Raw genomic sequence first — 21,269 nt, forward strand, 5'->3', positions numbered from 1 at the left:
TTGGAGAGCTTGGGTGTATTTTTTTTAGCACAACATGATCTAGATAATGGCAAAACCTCTGCTTTGGAAAGGATGGATGCTCAAGCCCACTTCCTTATAATTCAGTGCTGGCCTAATCAAGGCACATCACTTTCATTGCCTATCTTCCTGCTGGCTGGGAAGTGCAAGGGCTAGCTTTGAGCATGACCAACACATCTGCTGCCAGGGATGAGTTGAGCAATGGCCTTTCTCCAGCACAGTATCCAGACAGAATCATCCACCCAGTGAAAATCCCAAGGGGATGCATTTAAAAATCAATACCGGCCATTTAGGTGCTTAATCCAGGAAAGTATTAGCATCAGCAGCATCGATATAAACCAAATTTAAGCATAGTGAGTACACATACAGGCTTTGTTTTTTTGTGCATTGATTTAGCCTAATCTGTCTTTTCCCCAACATTTTCAAGTCCAAATGGGGTATCAGTAGCACTGCTGATGCTTCAGGCACCCTGTCTGCCTCATCTCTGGAGCCTTTTTGATGCAGTGCTGCTGTTTAAAAAACCAAACCTCCTCCCTCCAGGGAGCAAACACTTCCAGCAAGGAAACCCCCCTTGAAGGTGCAAAATTGCAGTGACAGCAGCCATCTCCCCACCAAGGTTACATAGCAAAGTCTTGGGTTCGTTTGTTTTTGCAGGTATGGGGTTGCACTCACCATAAGTCACAATACTAAAGTTCCCATTCTCTGTTGATATTTACATAAAAATCTCCCTTTTCATTAAAGCTGGGAAACAAGCAGCCTTACAATTGCAGGGAAATGCTTGAAAAAGTGACCCAAGGGTACCCTAAGAGGCTCAGACACTCCAAGAGAAGATAAAATTAAAAGCTTCAAACACAGTTATCTCATCTTTTGGAGATAAGATAGCAGAATTGGGCGTTCCTCTATTTGGGACCTGCCACCCCACAAGCACAGACACCTCCCCAGCCACAGCTACAAGCACAAGAAAGCCACATCAACAGTTTCTGCAGGGATACAGCACTGAGCTCTGCCCTCCCCCATCACCCAGTCTTCAGCTCTATGGAGGGACCTCAACATCACCACTTTGTTCATCTCCACTTTGTTCTTCTCAGCCACTTCCAAACTCCTAGTGCAGATACCTAAACGCTTGGGGTGAGAGGCCAACACTTCTCTCTGTCAACACCAGCTCAATCAGCTCGCAACCCAAGGCAACAAAGCCTTCAGCTGTGGTGTCCCTGCTTATTGCAGGGAGTTGGACTAGAAGGCCTTTAAAGGTCTTTTCCAATTCAAACAATTCTATATTCTGTTATTCTCTGTGAAGGTTTCCAAGCCCTGGTGGGGAGGAGGCTTTCACTTCTGCCCCCGTAAACCTCGTGCTACCACTGGTGATCAGCAGTTTGGGGACAATCCCTGAAATCTCACGTCCCCTCTTAGTTTCAGGGTGACTTACTGATTGCTCCACAATGAAAAAGGGAAAAAAACACCCCAAAACACTCCTCACACATTTCTTTAGCAGCTCTTACAGAGAAGGCCATGACTGAGTTTCTGGCTGCAGCTTTCCACAGACCCCAGACAACGCAGGCCCAGCAGGTCTAACCAAGCCTGAAACCCAGTGAACTGAGTTTTATTCCTCGATTTGTGCTTCATCGTACCCGTGATACGATGGAGGGTCAGGAGCCGGCCAAGCAAACGCCGCAAGCGGGGAGAGCGGCGTTCACTCAGCTCACAAAGTGGTTAATGGCCGTAATAATACAAAAAATAAAAAAAATAAAACAGCAAAGCCAGCGGAGACACTGCCTTCTGGCTCGAGGGCTGCAATGGAGCCAGATCATCTGTGCTCTGACGCCCACCAGTAACGTTTTCAACACTCAGCCATGAGGCGGAGGTGCCATGAGGGCTGGCTGGGGGAAGCTGCTCTGGGTCTGGCTCCCACCGCCAGGCTGTGCTGGGAAGACCTGCAGGGTCTCTGTCCCACCCTCTGCTGCCAAACAGGCTGGCATCTACCTCTGCCTCAAAGGGCTTTCGTCTGTGTCCAGCCTAAGTAGCCCGCTGCTCCACATTAACACCATGGTTTGGATGTCCTACACATACACTTGGAGAGGAATTACACTGAGATCATTTGTGAATTTGTGGCTGACCAAGAGAGAAGGAAATTCAGAGGCTCTGGGACAATAAATCTACGGAGCGTATTCCAGCACAAGAGCTGTAATGTCACCACAGGAGCTTGCAGAAGCTGCACACTAGGTTTGGGTACCTGAAAGCTCCCAATTCACCACAACCAGAGATCACAACAGGAACACAGCACACTCTGAAATAATTGCCTCTAATGACAAAATCTTTCCAAATCCCATTAGCGCAGATTTTTTGAACTAGCAAGAGCTACCTGTCCCCATCAACTGCAACACTGCAGCTGCAAGAGTGGGGAGAGGAGGAAAAGCACCTTCCAGACAACCACAGGCAACTATGTGGAGCTGAGTGCCTCATGGGGGGGAAGGAGCAACCCCTCATCACCAGAAGCACCTGAAGCACACCAACACCTTATAAATTAGATTTCAGTAGTGCTATCAACATGTCACATGGGTGAGGAATGCATGCTATGCAAATCCAGCCTGAGACTGCTCCCTGTCTAATCTAGCTTTAGATTCAAATACTTATTACCATGGCGTCTAATTGGGTAACACACAACAGCGAGTTTTAGTTTGGGCTCTCAGTCCTTCGTCTTTGTTCTTATTAGGGTAAATAAGGCACCATATTTAAAATGTAAACAGAATAAAACATAAAAATATATTGACATCTACCAGTAAAAACCAAGCAGATACACAAACATTTGGCAGCTCACCAACGCACAATGAGCAATGATTCCTGTTCACATTCCACTGTATCCCCCCGGCTGGTCTTGGGGGTTTCTCCATTTCCCCTGTGAGACATAAGGCAATGCAAAGGTCTCACATATCCATGTACGACTTATCTGCTAGCAGACTGCACCCAGGAGCACCAAGCTTGGCTAGTTCCGGGGTAGCAAAGCACTTTACAGATTCTCTGGGGATCCATGCCAGAGCCACTAGAGCCACCAGAGCCTAGGTAACATGCTCCATTCTGGAGACATATGCTGGTCTGGGGAGGGTGGGGGTGCTTTGCTGCATTGGGGTTTGCAGGAGGATGCAGGGACCACATGGATGTCATTCCCAGAGGTCATCTCCTGTCTGTTTGCTGGCAACAACACGCCGTGATGAACAACCTCTCTGTCCCTACCTGCACCAGGCATCATGATTCATTTCACTTCCAAGTCCGTTGAATACAGTTGGTCTGTCTGAGCCACATGCCATCTTCAGTGCCTCCAGGATACAACCAATACCCCAACTCTCTTCCCCATCACGTAGCCATGACTCAGCCATCATGAAACAACAGCTGCTCAACCTGTCATGACAAATGGCACACTGACCTGCAACTAGCTCCAGCAAAGACTCAAGAAATGCAAATATTGTTACCAGCCTCTGAAGTCACATACAAGACTGCAATGACCTTGCTACATTAAAGAAATCACACCTGGTGGGGGAAGCAGTACCATGAACACCAGAACTAACAAAGAGGAGGTTTGTGCCGGTGAACCTATGCCATATAAACTATGTTTATATTAAGGCTGCAAGATGAACTCAGATTTATTAGGCAGCAGAGAATACACATGGGCAAGCATTTTCCCCCTGCAACACCTATGTGTCTGTGTAGAGTCCTGCAGCGTGGGCTCTCCAGTGTACCGTAATGCATTAAACCCAACTAAAGCACTCTTTATGGCTTGGACGTTCATAACATTTGTGCTTGTTCCCTGGCGCCTAGTACAGACTGAGTTTTCATTGCATCCTTCCCTTAATAGAAACCTCCACAACACCCTTCTAACACGATGCCTGTTTTGACAAAACTTGTAGCAGCTCCCCATATTGGAGACGAAAATCAATCTGGAAGAGAGGACAAAATCAGCCAATGGAGTTAATGAATTGTCAGTGGAGGAGGAGGAGGCGCAGATGTACAGAGCAACATCAAGGCTTCCTTTCATTAGGAAACTGCTAAAAACCATAGGTTAACTTTAAAATATGCACATTATTACTGTGAAAAGCAAAGCAGCTGATATTCTGCCTCTCGGACACGTGCTCCATGCTTCATAACTCACTGATCAAACATTCTAATGCTCTGGAAAGAGAAGAAAAATAAGCCCAAAGGAATTGAAGGCTGCAGCTTAGAGTGTTTTTACAAGCCTTTACAGAGACCAAGCTGGATGGTGAGGCCTGGCAGGGCTGTTCCTCTGACCTGCACCTCATCACCTCCTCCAGCTCACGACAGCACCTAGAGCAAATCTGGGGGACTTTTCTTCCATGCTCCGGCAGCTGAGGTGACAGCAAGGAAGGTCAGATGTGGTGGAAAGATCCCCTAATACAGGGCACAGAGGGAAGAAAGTCTTAGCAAGACTCCCCATCCAAGGTCATGGATGGAGGTACTGGTAGGGATTCCTTCCCAAACAAATCAGAGAAATACACCTGCTTGTCCTTAGGATCTGAGCATCCCAACAAAGTCATACTCATCTGTGAGCCTAAAAAGAAAAAGCTGACATTTCCATATTGATAGTCATTATCACTTCTGAGTCCAGTTCCTTCCTCAAGATGACTGCCTCAGAGAGGATCCTTCATCCCCCTACAGCACAGAAAACCACAGACAGTCCACATACACATACATTTGCAAGGGAAAAAAAAATTACTCAAAGCATCCAGTGCTGCATTTTTGATCATTTATTGTGACGCTGTGATATGTAACATGATAACATACATGTTACATTGCACACATTGCTCACAGAGAAACAGAATGGCAACCTATTTGAGATGTAAAAATAATTTAATGAATAAGTATATTTAGATTTATAACCCCACAGCAGCTTTATTTATAGGGATGCCAATCACTTTTATACAGATATAAAACAGGCTGGCAGAATGCCTTCCACTATATCCAGAAACCCATCTGTAACAAATCTAAGCCGTGATATCTCTGCATACATTTGGCCAAACAATAATGCTGCCTGCCATCTTGACATCAAATGTACAGATGGGCTGGGGGAGCTCTCCAGACCTGCCACACAGCCATAGATGGACACTTTTCACTTTTACCTATTATAAACCACTTGGAGAAAGTAGGAGACGAAGGAAAACCAGTCTCCATCTGGGCTGTGTGAATGCTAATATTAATGCAATGCCAATTGGAGAGCAAGCCAGCCTCCAGCTGGGGACAGGTGAACCGCTTTCAGAACCTCTCACCAGTGAAATTGGAAGCAATTCCAAACAAAAAATAGACCCACTGGAGCTTTGCAGCACCTTTGAAAGGCGAGGGATTAAGCTATGGCTCTTCTGTACCGCCTTCTAAATCCACACTTGAGACACAAAGTTAGGACAGAGAAAGATGCACAAGAAATTAATTGAAAGCCATCACTCAGCTCTCAATCTTAAAGCAGACAAGACTTCTCCTGCTACTCCTCCTCTACCACCACTGCCCAGCATCTTGCAGCTTTATCTAAAGCCTGCAGACGTTGAGGAGAGAGGTTGCCATTTACGTCTAGGAGTTTAGCATTGCAGCTAGCTGAGGATGCAAGCCCAGCACACACAAACTAACTGTGTTGTCAGATGCGTTTGGGGGATTTGATTCTTTTTACCATCTGGAGAAGAGCTTTAATTCTGAAAATACAAATCTACTTCACAAGAAACAAGGCAAAACCATACTGCATCCCAGCAGGGCTTCTGGGGTCCAGTCGGTTCAGGCATTGGGTGACACGGGGACAACTCCACATCAGATACAGGCTGTAGGTAAAAGCACCTTCATCTGTGGAAGTCAAAGCATTCTGGCAAGTGCTAAGGCCAAAAATATTACTCTGGAATATCATTCTGAGTGGCTCTGGGAACAAACCCAGCATTCATTTTCACACTTATTCAGCAAATGATTTGAATAAGCTGAGAAGGGCTCTATCACACAGCCTGACAGCATTATTTGATAGATTTCTGCCCTTGCTCCTTACATTATTTATGAGAAAACAACTCTCAACAAATGTGATCGCCTTCCAGTTCAGTGAGTAGATATACCTGTCCCTGCCTTGGGGACAAAGCAACACCTCACAGTCCCTTCTGTCCTGATTCCACTACAGTGTTATGCTACAAACTGTTTACAGGCTGGCATTCGCTCTGATTCATGCTTGGAAATAAATATGTCTAAAAAAGTAATTGATGGCAACAAAAAACAGAAACACAACAGCAGTTTTCTCACTCTCACAAAGAAAAAGCAAGGGAAAACAACCAGACATGGAGCCACGACATCCTCAATTCAAATGTTTTCCAAAACATTTCCAAATGTTTTCCAAAATTCCCAGTCGAAGCTTTTCACAGCTAAGCTGCAACACCATGAGAGCCTGGGGCAACGTTTGCAGCTCAGGATGTATTTCAGCATAGTGCTGCAGTGCTTCGGGGCCATGCGCTGGGATGGCTGGCAGTGCCTTTCTGGCAACACGTTTGCCAAAGAACACCCAAAACTCTTGGGTAGAGAACACAAGCCTGAGTTGGATGGGGCCCCAGGAAACCTGATCTAGTGCCCGATTTAGTGGCTGGCAATCCTGCCCTCAACAGGGAAGCTGGAACTACATGATCTTCAACCCAAGGATCTTTCCAACCCAAGCCATTCCATGATTCTACAATGAAAACATGGCATTTCAAAGGAAAATTGTCACAGCTTCCTCAGTAGGGCATCTTCCAGCATGATGGAGCTTGACTGCCACATGGATACTGAAGATGTCAGTGAACGCGCTTCTTTCAGCTCACTTCTGGACGCAATCAAACCCCAAAGCAGGCTGCTTTCCGAAGGGACCCTATCAACTGTACTTGGGCTTTGGATTAGATCTTCTGTAGAATAGAAAAAAAGCCTTGGTCGAGGATGATAAAGTCTAAACACCACAATATATTTTCCATCTGATGCAGCAAACCTTAAAAGCCCCCCCTTGATCTCAGACTGCCACGATCAAAGCCGTTATCCCATTCAGAGCCCTTCTGAAACTAGCTTCCAAATGTGCAAGTTATTTTTAAAATCTAAACCAGGCCAAGCCTCTCGTTTGGAGTTTTATGAGGAAAACGGGGTGTGCATGTCCCAGTCCTTCCCCCCACATCTGGGAGTGGCTGGCGGTCAGCCTGCACATGGGGAGGCTACATGGGAGGATATGGTCTGTTCTCCCAGTGACGGCCATAAGGCATGGGGATATTCTCCATCCTCGACTGAATGGAGGATTTTGGAAGACAAACATCCTCTGCATCCTCATCCTGCAATCAATGTTTGCCTTCAGCAACCTCCATCACATCTTCCATTCTCCCCAGTGAATGTTTCACTCGGCTAAGCAGCTTCTACAGCAGTTACACAAGATAAGTTGCCTCTTTTTGATCCCAGTATCAGCCTGGCCTCTTTCCAAATGTCATCAGAGCAGACCTGGGTTAGCCACAGGCAGGCATGGAGAGTATGGTGCTTAAAGACTCTTCATCCTCACTGACTTCTGGGGAGCCAACAGCAGCACTACACAATGAACATCACAGGTGCTTTGGGAGGTGTCATCTGAAATCACAGAATGGTTTAGGTGGGAAGGGACCTTAAAGTCCCTTAAACCCATCCAACCTGGCCATGAGCACTGACAGGGATGGCGCACTCACAGCTTCTCTGGGTAGCAGTGCCAGCGTCTCACCACTACTAACTGTGACAATTTTCTTCCTTATATTCAAAGGATTAGCATGGAAAGGAGATAGATTTCGAGCTCTGACCCCCCATGTGCAAGTTTTGCTTGATCTCCTGAAGCTGGGTAGATGCTGATGGCCCCAATTCACACTTGCATCAGCCCCTTCCTTTCATGGGAAGGCAGTGAGCACAGCCATGCCGCACATCCATAATGCTTGACAAGAGCTAATTAAAGCGCAGTTACTGACCTCAGGACAGAAGCCAGCCAGAGAAAATTTATGGTGTGCATCACACGGGCAAACGGAGGAGCTGACCGTAATGGCGGCTCCTGGCTTTAGAAGGCTGCAGGAGCACATCCATCACCAGCAGCAGCGTGCCCACACCCCAAAGGTTCGCACACGGGCTATCTGATGCGATAAATTACGCGGCCGATGAGCCAGCACTGCAGCCCCTGACCGCTGGCACAATCTCCCAAGAAAGTAAAACTAAGAGTAAAAGGCAAATTACTGACCCCAATCCGTTGTCCTCTGGGCTGCTGCCAGCCCTGTCTGCCCCACATCACTCTGGCCCCTCTGCACAAGCTGCTCTTGGGACCATAGTGATAAACATTAAAGGAAAAAAGTCACGTTATTGATTTAGGCTCCCTGCATGAATGAGGCGAGGCTCCAGCATCATACCTGTCTCGTGGCCAGGTTTTCTTGCCCTTTTCCTGTTTGGTAGTGTTTTTCCATGCCCCTCTTGCATTATGGAGGGGGGAAATTGATACACTGTCCTCCCTTCCAAAACCCAACATGCAAAGAAAAACCAACTTTACTATGAGTCCTGGCAAACTTAGAGCAGTAATTTCTGTCCAAGTAGAACTCTGTTTTTTATAAGGAATACCACTGAATTAAGGAGTCAAAGGTGGAACTGTACAAGGGAAAGCAAAAGCCCTTTATTTCTCCAAAACGACACCGAGTAACAGATCCTGCCAGTTAACCGGGGTATACATGAAGGCTTGGCTGAAAGCAAGCTCATTAAGCTGGCTGGTTCGTTAAGCGCCAATCAAAACAGGCAGTGCTCTGATCATTGCACAAGGGGCTGGGAAGCAAACACAGCACTCACTTAAACTGGTGATAACCAAGGAAAATCCTTCCATCTCACTCGCCCCCCCGGCGCAGCATCCACCCCCAATATTTTTTATGATTTACTTACACAAGCAGCATGACAGATAACTTGGAGGAAATCAGATGCTTAATGATTAAGCGACACTTAGGCAGTGCTCAGAAAGATAAATACGCCCTTTGGAAACCCTGCAACAAAAACAGAAGGTATAAACAGACAGTAACTAATTATTCTGATTAAATCTTGGAAGACCTGAAATAACCGACCCAGCCAGACTGCAGCAGAACAAAGCCAGTGTGTGCCCAGGCTGCTCACAAAAATAAGTCACACCCTTTCCAAAAGAATTCACCAGAATAAACGCAAGTGTTTTTTGTTTGTATGCGTGTTTCTTGAAGTCCACGCCGATAGGAAACCTCTATACCCTGGAGGGATCCATCACCATCAGCTAAAATTAGACATCAATGAAAGCAAAGCAGGTAAACACGGGTTGCCCCAAAGTGTGCTTGCACAATGACAATTCCACTACTTGCTTTGGAGTGGTACATCGGGCTTTTTATTTCCTAAAGGCTACTGAAACTGAAAATAGAGCTTTCCTGAATTAAAAGAACTTAAAAGGGTAATAACTGAGGCATGTTGCTGGGGAAAAGGGAGGGGATGGGAGCTCCGTCTTGCTGCCGAGCCGCCTGGATGGGATGTGCTGTGATGAGGTGCGATGGGATGCTCAGTACAACAGGGAGAAGAAGCAGCACATCCCACCAGCAGCTCCTCTGCCACCACGGGCCTGATTTATCCTGGTCCCAGGTGCTGGGAGCCTCTGCTACAGCAGATACCGCACCCAGAACAAGGCAAGGGGATGCTCACAGCAGATGTTGCTCTGCTCTCCTCGCCTTGGTGGAAAAACATCGCTTTCCTCCCCCCTTCCTCTCTGCCCTCCTCCTACCGCATTAAATACCAGCAGACCTCAGGGGAATATTTAATCTCAAACCTCAGTAATCAATCAGTTCACCCTAACGCATGAGAAAGAGTCACAGCAGTAAGCATCAAATCCCATTTCTACCCAGCAATAGCACGTTTTAATTACGCACATAAAATGAGCCTTTTAACATAAATCCCAATCAGATCCCCCCCAGCCTTGGGTTGGTGGGTGGGGAGGGACACGGTGCTAGGGGAAGAACATGGGGACAGGGGGAGGAAGAGGAAGAGAAACCACTGTGGCATTTATTTGCAATGACAATTTCATAGGGCCGCTCTGGTTTGCAGGGGGCATGGTAATGCTTCGCCCCTACCCAGCACCGCTGGGCCACAGTGGTCCCAAGTGGCACAGCTCACAAACAGTGATGCGAAGCACACATCTATTTTAAATATAAACACACGCACAGGCTTTTCTAATATGGAAGAACAAAAGAGGGGACGTCCTGCTGAAACATCGTGTGTCGCTCAGCTGCTCTCTGCAGCAACGAGGGAAATCAGAGCCAGAGCCCATGTGCACACCCGTTCACCACGGTGAGTTTTGGCTCTGGGAACATCTCTAGATCCCAAACACCAGTGCCAAGGAGCTCTAACAACCACAAGGATAGGGCAGAAGACACCTCCTTGGGGATCACGGAGATCTTTTCCAACCTTAGTGATTCCACAATTCTAGCCGCTGCTCCATCCCTGCTGGATCACAGTGCTCAGATAACACCAGACAAGCTCAGGTTTGGAGATGGCGGTGTTATCTTTGACTTCTTCACACGTAGCAAAGCTGTGTTTTCAAACCCTCTTTTTCCAGGCAGGTCCCACACGGCAGGCTCCTTATGCAAACATGCACATATCGCTTTCAAAAGACGCACACTCCTCAATTTGCAGGAGCGGTTTTCGGAAGGGGATGTGGTGTGGTGCAACAGCAATTTTCCAATTCCTCCCAACAGGAAATGCCAAGTTGAGATCCGAAAGTCAGATCTACCTGTAACTGAGATTCCTGCTCCCAGTTCCCTTCAAAAAGCAACCGCTCCCTCCCCCCTTTATTTTTGGCATCAGTTTCCCCGAGACTTGTAACATCAGGAATTGCTTGGCATGGGGACAAATTCCTCAAGCTCCACACGCATACCTAGAACAGCTATTTCACCCCGGAGAGCAGGGCTTTGCAAGGCTGTTTGGGATGGAGATGCTCAGTATCAAGAGCAAAGCAAACCTCCCAGGCACAGAAGCAAGGATGGATTTATTGATTCGTGGAAAACATCCTTATGAATTATTTCATTCAGATCAACAGGACAAAACAAAATGAGGGCTATCTAACAGGCACTGCAAGAGCTTCAGTCCCAATTTCAGTCCACTCCTGCAGGGGAAAACATGCTTTAAAACAAGATGTTGCTATCAGGACTCAATGAGCAGCCAGGCTGGACCCAGGACATCGACATGAGGATGAGGCAGACACAGCAAGATGAAGCCGCCTTTTGTAGGAGCGAGCACAGTTTATTAAGACTCAAATTGCTGCCCATGGCTTCAAATCACCTTCTGGAACCATTTACCAAGCTCCCTATTTTCAGATCATCTGCCAGTTTGTAAATCAGCATCCATTTGAGATCTATTGTTGAAACAAGCAGCAAAAAGGGGAAGGAATGATGGATGTCACCCTGCAGGATCATACCTCCACAAGCGTCACAGGAAAACCTCTCCCTCTAACAAATTTCCTTTCTGGGGATATTAAAACTGCAATTATCTGTGCGCATTTAACACAGAGCAGTGAATTCTGCAGTGAAGCATCCTGCATGCACAGGAGACCAGTGCTGGGATGTCCACACCATCCTGCCCACATGCCAGCCAGCATGAGATGACAAGGCTGTGGGGCAACCCCTCATCTCATGGCATCTTGGCCACGAGCTGCTCTACTCTTGAGGCACCTGCAAGGCACAAACCATGCTGCACTCAGAAAGCTGTCCTATGGTTCTCCTAACTAACAAACATGCACAACCAAAGAACTCAAGAACTGCCTTTCAAGAGGAAAGCCCATCTCCTTGCTTATATCTAAAATCTACCTCCCCTACCTGTATGTGAGCCAAGTCAAGGATAACACCCTCTCCTCCATTCAGGTCACCAGCTGGTTCATGTAAGTACCATTACATACATATATTTCTTCTATTTATATATGTTTATATTCCTTATATCAGCCCATGTTGCTCAAAGGCCAGCATTTATGCAGATAAGGGCTGGCTCTGGCTGCCCAAGGATAAGCATGGTCACAGGCTGCAGATAACAAATGGCAAACTGCATTGCAAAGAGAAGCACCAACACACAGCAAATACGGGCACAAATCACACACAGCACTCTCATTGGCCTCCATCTCACAAGGTGCCTCCACCATTTAAAGAGGGAAGATTTAGACTGGATACATGGAAGATGCTTTGTTTTGTTTTTAAATAAAAGTAGTGCAGCTCTGGCACAGGTTGCCCAGAGGGCTGGTGGGTTCCCCATCCCTGCAGACACCCAAGGTCAGGCTGGATGGGGCTCTGAGCACCTGATGGAGCTGTGGGTGTCCCTGTTTACTGCAGGGGAATTGGTCCAGGTGGCCATTAAAGCCCCTTCCAACTCAAACAATTCTGTGATTGTCTGATCAGGGATCCTGAAGCTACTGTTTCATTACAGCTCTCCTGATGAGTGGTTTGCTTGGCTATTCTGAAGACTGCAACAGCTTATGGCTGTGCTACAAGATTAATCCTTCTAAAACCCACCTCACTCAAAGCTAGAGGTGGCCTTGCAGTGACCATTCCACATTTTGATCACCAGCACAGGCCAGACATGGGCTAAGAAGAGATAATAATCCAGGACTTGACCATGGGGTGCCCTGACCCTTGGATGGGCATGAGGCCTTCCTCCTGGGTAGGTTTGGAGCTGCATTTGCCTGTTTTGCATAACCAAAATTGAAGCTAGCCTCAGTTACCATGCTTTCAAGGGTATATTTAACTGAAATGGAAGACAAAGTTTGGGTCAGCAGCAGCTTAGCACTCAGCCTGGTTACACCACTAGCTCACATCCATACCCTACACAAATGTTCCTTTATAGCTCTGCAATTCTGGCCCTAGGAGGAGGGAGAGAACAGCTCCTGCAAAGCTTTGGAAGAGGAAACACAGGAGGAGATGGTGAAGTTGGCCCAATGGGTTCTCCACACCTCAGGCATGGCACAGCCTCACAAGGGTTTGTGTCACCCTTCTGGATGCTGGGATGAGGGACACTGAACTCCATAGCTCTTCAGCTTTGAGGAAGAAAGAGCAGGAGGCCAGGACAGCAGGATAACACACAAACAAGGCTGAAGACAGGCTTATTTTTACATCTTCCTCCCAGGAAACCACATCACCTGTCACATCACATCACATCACCATGCAGCACCTGCAAGGTCCTACCTCATGCCCTATCAGAGAACACGTAAGAAACAAAACCACCATACATCTTATACTTTATGTTGTTGTTTTTTTCATGAGGTTTTTGGGTTCGGTCACACTGAGAGTGCCACGCCAAAGAGGATGGCTGTCACCTCATTGAGACAATTGTCCTCTTCGATATGGTGCCAGGGGCTTCGGTATGCCGGGCTGGTGATGTGGTTGGGTGGCAATCAGGAGGCTTGTGATAGGGAAAAATTAAAGGGAGCACAGTTAACACAAAGTTTTAGTTCCCTCCTTCCCTCTGGGCAGTGCTTCTTACTGTTTGAGCACATCAGAGAAACCCGGTGGTCACCAGAGAACATACTGGGTTTCACACTGCTTCTCTGCAGCTGCTTTACAAATAAACAAAGAAAGAATGAATGTCTGCACCCTGAAAACAGCCCACAGCCCTTCATCCAAGCAGAGTACAAATGCAGCTGCTCCACAATCTTATCTTAACACAGAAACAGCCTGGGATGAGATACAAGGGTTCCCTGAAGGCACGGCTTATTAAAGGCATCTTTATTTAGCCGGTTTTCTTCAAAAACAGTGCACTAAAGTGCCATTCCCGGCTGGGTTTTCACTGCAGCAGCTTAGGTAAACCCAACGGAAGCTGCAGGGACATGTCAGCTGCCACTCATAACTGGAAAGCCAAGGTGATTCTTCCCAGCTAAAAAAAAACAACCCTGGGACCTGGGAGCACCAAAGCACCTGCAGGGACCTGAAGGCAGCAGAATCTCATTGTCACCCAGAGCGATGGGGACACTCATGGAAAGCTTCCTATTTATTCACCACACATCTGCCCCTGCACTGCATCCCCTACCAACAGGCTCTGCACGCCCGCAGCCAGACGTACTTCACGCCAGGTTTCGACAAGCAGAGCTACAAAAGCACGGAACAAAGAGGCGCCGGTTTGCACACATCCCCGGGAACTTCCCTGCAACCAACGCTTTCTGTTTATCCAACACGCGATCTCTACACGTTCAGCTATTTTAATCCCACCCGCTATTAATGGATGTAAAAGGCGGTTGGGTAAGATGTTCAACAAAAATCTCATTTAGAGATCAAGACAAGCTTAATTGGTTTCTAGCCAGACCTGCACAAAGATGGGTTACTCCACAAATACAGTTGCTAATCTGTGCATTATACTCCATAAGCCCCCACTGACAAAGAAAAGGGGGGGGGAAAAGACAAGATGCACAAAGGAATGCGGGATTTGGGGCACTACTTCTAACAAGGAGCAAATTAGAAGCTATGAATTCCGCAGGAACAAGGGCTTTGCTCTCCACTGAAGCAAAGGAATAACCAAGTAGTAAACAAGACAACAAATAAAGACGTAACGCAGATCAAATGCGCGTTCTCCCTCTTGCTGCACACACCAGCACCATCCATTTCAGTTTCTTGAAGAGCATTTCCAGGCGCTATTGTTTCTGCAGGTCTGCAGTAGCAAAGGGAAAAGCAGCTGAGGACACGTCATTTCAAGAGCAACGGAGTCGAAAGAATGAAGAACCTTGTGATTAAAAAGCACAGGACTGAAACCCTGGAGAGCTGAATTCACTTCCTAACCCTGCTGCAAAAAAAATAAATAAATAAATAAATAAAAATTAAAAAAAAAAATTAAAAAAGCAGGTTTCCTGTGTGATCACATCCTCGATGACTTATTCAAGTATCTAGTGTTGAAAACCAAGAGAAGGGGGGGAAAGGAAGTGGGAGGAGGAAGGGGAAGAGTTGATCCCATGGGCTTTCAGTAGGCTTGGGGCGAGCTGAGCAGCATTGGCAGCAGTGCAGGTAGCAAAGCGCTGAAAGGATCTGTGCCGAAAACCTTCCCTTGTGCAGCAGCCCAGCATAGGAGGCCTGTTTGTTTTTTGGGATCCTGGCCAGTTTTGCTGGGTGGGCAGAGCTGTACCCGAGGCAGATGGGAGGTCACAACACCGCAGTTGTGGGGGCCTGGCACCCACCAGAAAGGTGTTTGCAGGCTTTTTCTCCCCTTGGAAAAAATGAGCACCCATTTTTTCATAGATCCATTTCCCTGCTCACGACAGCCCATCGCCACAGGGTCCCCAGCACCCCAATTGCTCCACACCCCATGGCATAGGGATTGCAGACCCCACAGATGCTTTATCTCTCACCAAGGTCACAGTGAAACGAAACAGAACAAGAGGCAACCAAGTTACACAGGTTAAGGCCCTCTGTCCTCTTCTTCTCATGCTGAGACCTGTCAGGCTGTAGGATAGCTTCAAAAACAGGCAAACTGTATTTCATGGACCCCACAGTGTCTTGCCTGTACAATCCACAGTGCAGCCCATGGCACATCGCTGCAGCCTGAACTAACACCATGATTAGAAATGTCAGAACATTGACCTCAGTGAGCAGAAGAGCAGCACTCAGTACAAAAGTAAACGTGAGAAAACCACGAGTGTAAAGACTCCCTTCCAAATCCAGAACCCAAAGTAAACTGTCTGTAGGAATAAGGACATTTAGCACGCTCCAAAAATTTTCCTTGACATCTTTTTTGCTCTGTGTGATGGGTAGAGACTTCCCAGGGCTCCGGAGCCAGCGGCGATTTCACGTGCGATGTGCCAGACAGCGGTCTCCACGGGAGATAAAAGGAGCTGTAGTCTGAAAATGGAACCGAGGTGTCCCCAGAGAGCCTCCAGCCGCTCTGCAGGATGTGTCCACAACAAGGGGGTGGTGAGGAAGGAGCGCAGTATCAGCTCTCCCAGCCAACCTCCTGCAGCCACGGAGTTTCACTAAGCAAACGAGTGACGTACAGCCCAGGACAGGGGTTGGAAGCACCACCCCTTGTAAACAGGGTTGCTCAGGAGGCACTGGGGATTACAGCAGTTCAAACAGTCCTTGGCGTGACTTACCGGAGTGGATTTGCAAGTTCAGCTTTTCTGCTGCCCAACTGGAACTGCCAAGCATCATACGGGATCATGCCCTGAGAGCCTGGCCCCATCAACACCTCCATGCTCAAGCAGGGATGGCAATGGGAGAAGCCCCAAAGCCAGCTGCAAAACCCAAGTCCAGCCAACCTCAAGCAGCACAGGGGCACAGCAGCCAGGCACCAAGAGGCCAACCCCACAGGGCAGCTGGAAACACCAAATATCCAAAGGGCTCTCAGCAGGGAAAGAGCTTTACACAAACAGCTTCACAGCCACTTACAGGCGTCCTCGAAGGAAACAGCTGCACCGGACCTCAGCTACCACAGCTCTCCAGGACGGCACGCAAGAGTCCACAGCTTGGCTCACTTAGAAGATGCTGAGGCCAAGCAAGGAGAAGGCATCCAGAAAAAGCTAAAAAGCGCATGGCCATGCTGCATTAGGAGTCCAGTTCACAGTGTTGCTTTGGGGTACAGTAAACTGACTCCTGCACCCCCTGATCTCATGCTGCAGCTTTTTAGGACAAGCATTGTCCCAGCCTCCCGGCCCAAGCAGTACAAAGACGGGTGCAGGGCACAGCCCTGGAGCTCCAGCAGTGCCAGCTCCCCAGACCTGAGACGTGCAGCCAAGCGAGGTTGTAGTTTTGCTCCTCTCCAAGAAGTGTGTGGGCGTTTTTCCTGCTTGTTGACAGCCCACTCGCTAAAGCTCAGCACTGCTGATCTCCATGTGGCCACAAGACCTGCCCTGGGCCAGCAATCCCATCTCCTCTAATGCAGTGAAGGAATCCACCCTCTACCAATGACTTCCCAAAAAATGTCAAACACAGCTCAGCTCTGCATACTGGTAGGAAAGCCAGCTGCTAATATTCCATGCAAAACCCCCCGACATCAACCTGTGAGCAGCACAGCAGATGTACCCAAACCCAATCCACACTGTGAGAAGAGAACAGGAAAGTGGCACTGGGAGCACCCAAAGTCCCACTGTGCCATGCACATCCCCAAGGGCAGGCATACGTCTAAGGAGTTAATTGGGTCTTTCTGCTCTCTTCATGTCACCGCTATGCATGTACATGCACACACGGGTTTTGAGCTTTGCATGACAAATTTCCAGCTGGGGCTTTGCCAGTGCAATGAGGAACAAGGAATCCCAGTCTGGAACATCCCAAGCCCTGGGGAATGGGTGGCTTGGGCCAACTCTTGCAGATGAATCTGATGGCAAGATGTCAGCCTGAGAGCTCAGGAGCAGCTCCTGCACCGAGTCACTCCTGCTGCTCTCCCACCATGCCCTTTGAGCACTATTTCATTCACCCTCTTGTAAAAATGCCTGAACTTGACCAGAGCAGACCAGAGAGGCACAGCCTGGGCTTTTGGGTGATGAAGCTGTGCACACACATGTAGACATGATTCAGGTGAGCAGCACGTAGCTGGGAGTGCATAGCTGAGCAATGCTTGCTGCAGGAATGCAGGAGGAGCAACATGAAGCCACTTGTCTGGCACAGCAAGGAGCCCTGCAGGAGACACGCACAGCCCTGGCGCTCAGCAGGGTGCTGCCGTGGTGAGGGCAGGCTCAGGGAGATGAAGATGTGTCCAACCAACAACTTTCACCCCTTGTTCAGCATTTTACGGATGCTCTACTGTATGTCCTCAGTGCCAAGTTGGGAAGGGTTCAGACTGAGAGCTCCAAAATGACTTAAAAAACCATCCAGATGGCAGCAAACCAACCAAGCCAGCCTTCAGGAAGACACAAATGAGCACCAGAACTGAGCTCCGATGGGCTAACTAATGCTTGCCACCAGCTCTGTCACAGTGGCAAGGTCCATGCCACTCCACCTCCAGCAACAATGTTTTGCACTGATTGTCAATGCAACTCAGTCAAAAGGCAGTAATTTATGAGTTACTGAGTGACTCACAACAGTGACTCATCGGTGAGCACCACCAGGTTGGGCCACCCCATCCACTTTGCTGATATAGGAAGTGACTTTCTGGTGCAGGTGCTCCCAGCAGCACACAGCTCTTCCATTTTGCAAATTGGGAACAAAAGGCGGAGGCTGGGGGGCCCAGCATTGGAGGAAGCATTAACAAAGCATGGCAATGGGTGATTCATGTGGGATGGGGCATCACAGAGGACAACCCCACCTGGCTTCACCAGTAGGAACGCACTCATAATGTCGTGCATTATTTTGCTTTGCTGCAATTTCAGGGGCTTGTTTTCAGGCCACACCGCTCACAGAACAAATCCTGTCAGCTCAAATCACCAAAGTCTCCACTCAACCAACTAGGTAGCTATGGGGTGCCAAGCTGCTCCTCATCCCCACCTCCTTTGCTTTTTTTTTTTTAATTTCCTCAGAGGCCACACAAAGATTTGAAAGTTTTATGACTCACTGAGCTGACATTTTCCACGCCACCCCAGAACTTCTGGTTCTTCAACATATTCCAAAAGGCTGCAATGCACAGGGACAGGAGGGACGGAGCACAGCTCATCTCCCAATGGGACAGGGGTAAGGCAGCACCAGCACAGCTTCCTTCCCAGCCCGGCTCAGACAGAGGGCAGCAGGGGAAAAAAGAAAACAACAAAACACAAGGGTAAATCACAGCAGGCTAAAAACTTTCTATTTCCAACTTCCTACTTAATGCAAGAAATAAGTCATTTGGGGCTGACGTGCAGAGCAGAGCTCATGCAATATGCAAAAAAAGTCACTGCTGGCACATGGAACTGCCTTCCAAACCTTCATTAGTTGTTTCTCCCATCCCTTAGTATGGGAAGCATGTAGAGTAAGCAATCTACATGCTAAGCCATATAGATTTAACCAATGCAGAAGTTAGGGTCAGACGCTCAGTATTTCTTCTCTAACTTTCAGGTCTTCATTCAGATCAGCTCTTTCTCAGCACAGCGCCGATGTCTGTCTTTGTGCAGAGGTGAAAAGTACACATATTGTTATCTCAAAGGGAGGAAAAAGAAATCAATACCGACACAATTTGAATTTTACAGCACTCCGCTATCACAACTTGCAACAGAACAGCTGTCCCGGCAGGTCGATGCACACTTAGTAGGACAGCAGCAAAATGCAAGATTTTTTGCCCCTTTTTCAAAGAATTGCTGATAGAAAGATATGCATTTAAAACAAAAAGAAAATGCAGGCTGAAGCACCAACATTGAGCCCCACTCAATTACAGCACAACAAGCTCGCCCTGCTCTGCACGGCCTCACCACTCAATCTGCAGCAGCCTTCCGAAGCCAAGTTGAGATATTTGATTACCAGCATCGAGTCAGAAACTGAAGCACCCAACAAAATCCTCGTTTGTGAGAGAAGCCTGCAGAAATCCCGTTGAGCAGGCTTTGGCAATCTCCGAAGCTGACAGCTGGATGCCCTTGCTTATCTACTGCTGAAGCACGCACAAAAAGCCCCGAATGCTTGCAGTGCCGCACGAGCCTTCCAGACAGCCCCGCCAGGCTCTTAAAAAGGCCCATATAAATAGCGAGCCACATTTATTAATACTTCAGAGATAAAAGCAGCCGTGCAGCAGCAGCTCGGCACGTATCGGTACAGAAGACCACCCGCCCTACGTGGTGTGTCCGCCTGCATCAGCAGCTACCTTTGGGTTGTAAATGCGGTACGTATGTTGCTTTTTGTGTTGCTATAAACCCAGCAAGCAGGGTCAGTGCAAGGGATGCTCCCTTAGAATCATAGAATTATTCAGGTTGGAAAAGAACCGCGAGGTCCCCAAGCCCACCCCCACCATGCCCACTGACCGTGTCTCTCAGTGCCACATCGCTGTGGTTGCTGAGCACCTCCAAGGACAGCCATCCCACCACCTCTCTGGCAGCCTTAGTTCGGGTGGGATCCCCCAAAACAACTCTTTTAAAAAGAAAGCTGGTGGCTGCTGGTTATCTAAAGGCGTTGTTGCACTGACATTTGCTTGGCTTGCTGCTGCCTGCCCCTTGCACTGGATTTCAGTGGCACTGAGGCTGGCAGTGAAGCAGGGGTGTCTCCGGTGGAGACCATGGAATGGAATGAGGGGACCTGGGGACAGCAGGTACATGACGCCCACAAAGGAGTGCATGATGCAGCTCAGGAGGAGATGGGCAAGAAGCCAAAACAAAGAACAGAAGCAGGAGTAGATAACCATGACCCGGTCCTAGCGGCCATCCCATCTACAGAGCCCTTCCTGCTGCCTCCCAGAAACAAAGGGTCAGATAAGGCGCTGGCTCAGCTCAGGACTGGTCCGACTTCACTTCCAGCCCAGGGCAGCAGATTTGGTGCTACTCTTACACCTCATCCATCTTGTTTGCCAGCTCGGGGCGGAGGCCAGGCAGTGAAGCAGCCAGCCTCAAACACCACAGGGCTGCATGCAGTGACCCTGCTGGAGGAGGATGAGGAGGAAGAGGAGGAGGATGAAGAGGAGGAAGCCTCCCTGTTCCCTGCTGTCTTGCAGTCTCACCTTGCTCCATCAGGGATCCTGGACTTTGGCTCTCGCTCCCTGAGCACAGGATACTATGGGCCACGCTGGGCCGGCCCCAAGGACCTGAGTCACTCATTAACCAAGGGGATGTCAGCAGGGAAAGGAGGCCAATGGCAAAGGGGCCAGCAGGACCTTCAGCTACTCCAAATAGGGGACACCAAGTGCTTCAGGATGCCCATGGCTGGGCTGAGGGAGTAAAATGAAGCGGTGTCATGGCTCACAGAGGTGGCCTCAGCAGGGAACGCCGCTGGGTTGTGTGCAGTATCAAGATCAACCTCTAGAGAGGGAAAAAAGCTTCATCCGTGCAGCAGAAAGAAGCCGGCTGGTGGCACGGCATTGAGATCCGCAGTACCCAGCCTGGATGAGCCCAGCAGGGTTCCAGCACCCTCCCACCCCCACCTCTACGTCCCGTAGCATTGGGGTAGGCACACGCTGCCCGGCTTTAGCCAGGAGGACTCCGGCTTGGCTTTGCCTTCAATTAACCTTGACGCAAAAGAGATGCAAAAAGCCCCTTCCACACGAGCACGCGAGGCAGCACAGCTGCCTGCGAGCAGCGCAGCTCCCACGGGTGGAACCCGATGCAGCCGGCTGTCCCACGGGGACGGCAGCGATGGCATCGTCCTCATCCACCGCACCGCTGACCCCGTTCTCCCAGATCCTCCGCCCGGTAAAGACGCTGCCAGAGCCAACCTGCT

General features: G+C 48.7%; 1 protein-coding gene and 1 pseudogene across 1 annotated transcript in view; both read right to left on the reverse strand.

The window, feature by feature from the left end:
• Nucleotides 1-21,269, reverse strand: part of DAAM1 (dishevelled associated activator of morphogenesis 1) — an 88,667-nt gene that overhangs the window by 61,043 nt on the left and 6,355 nt on the right.
• LOC104911288 overlaps nt 20,976-21,269 on the reverse strand; it is a 20,062-nt pseudogene continuing 19,768 nt past the window's right edge.

The sequence above is a fragment of the Meleagris gallopavo genome, chromosome 5 (genome assembly GCF_000146605.3).
Source record: "Meleagris gallopavo isolate NT-WF06-2002-E0010 breed Aviagen turkey brand Nicholas breeding stock chromosome 5, Turkey_5.1, whole genome shotgun sequence".
NCBI lineage: Eukaryota > Metazoa > Chordata > Aves > Galliformes > Phasianidae > Meleagris > Meleagris gallopavo.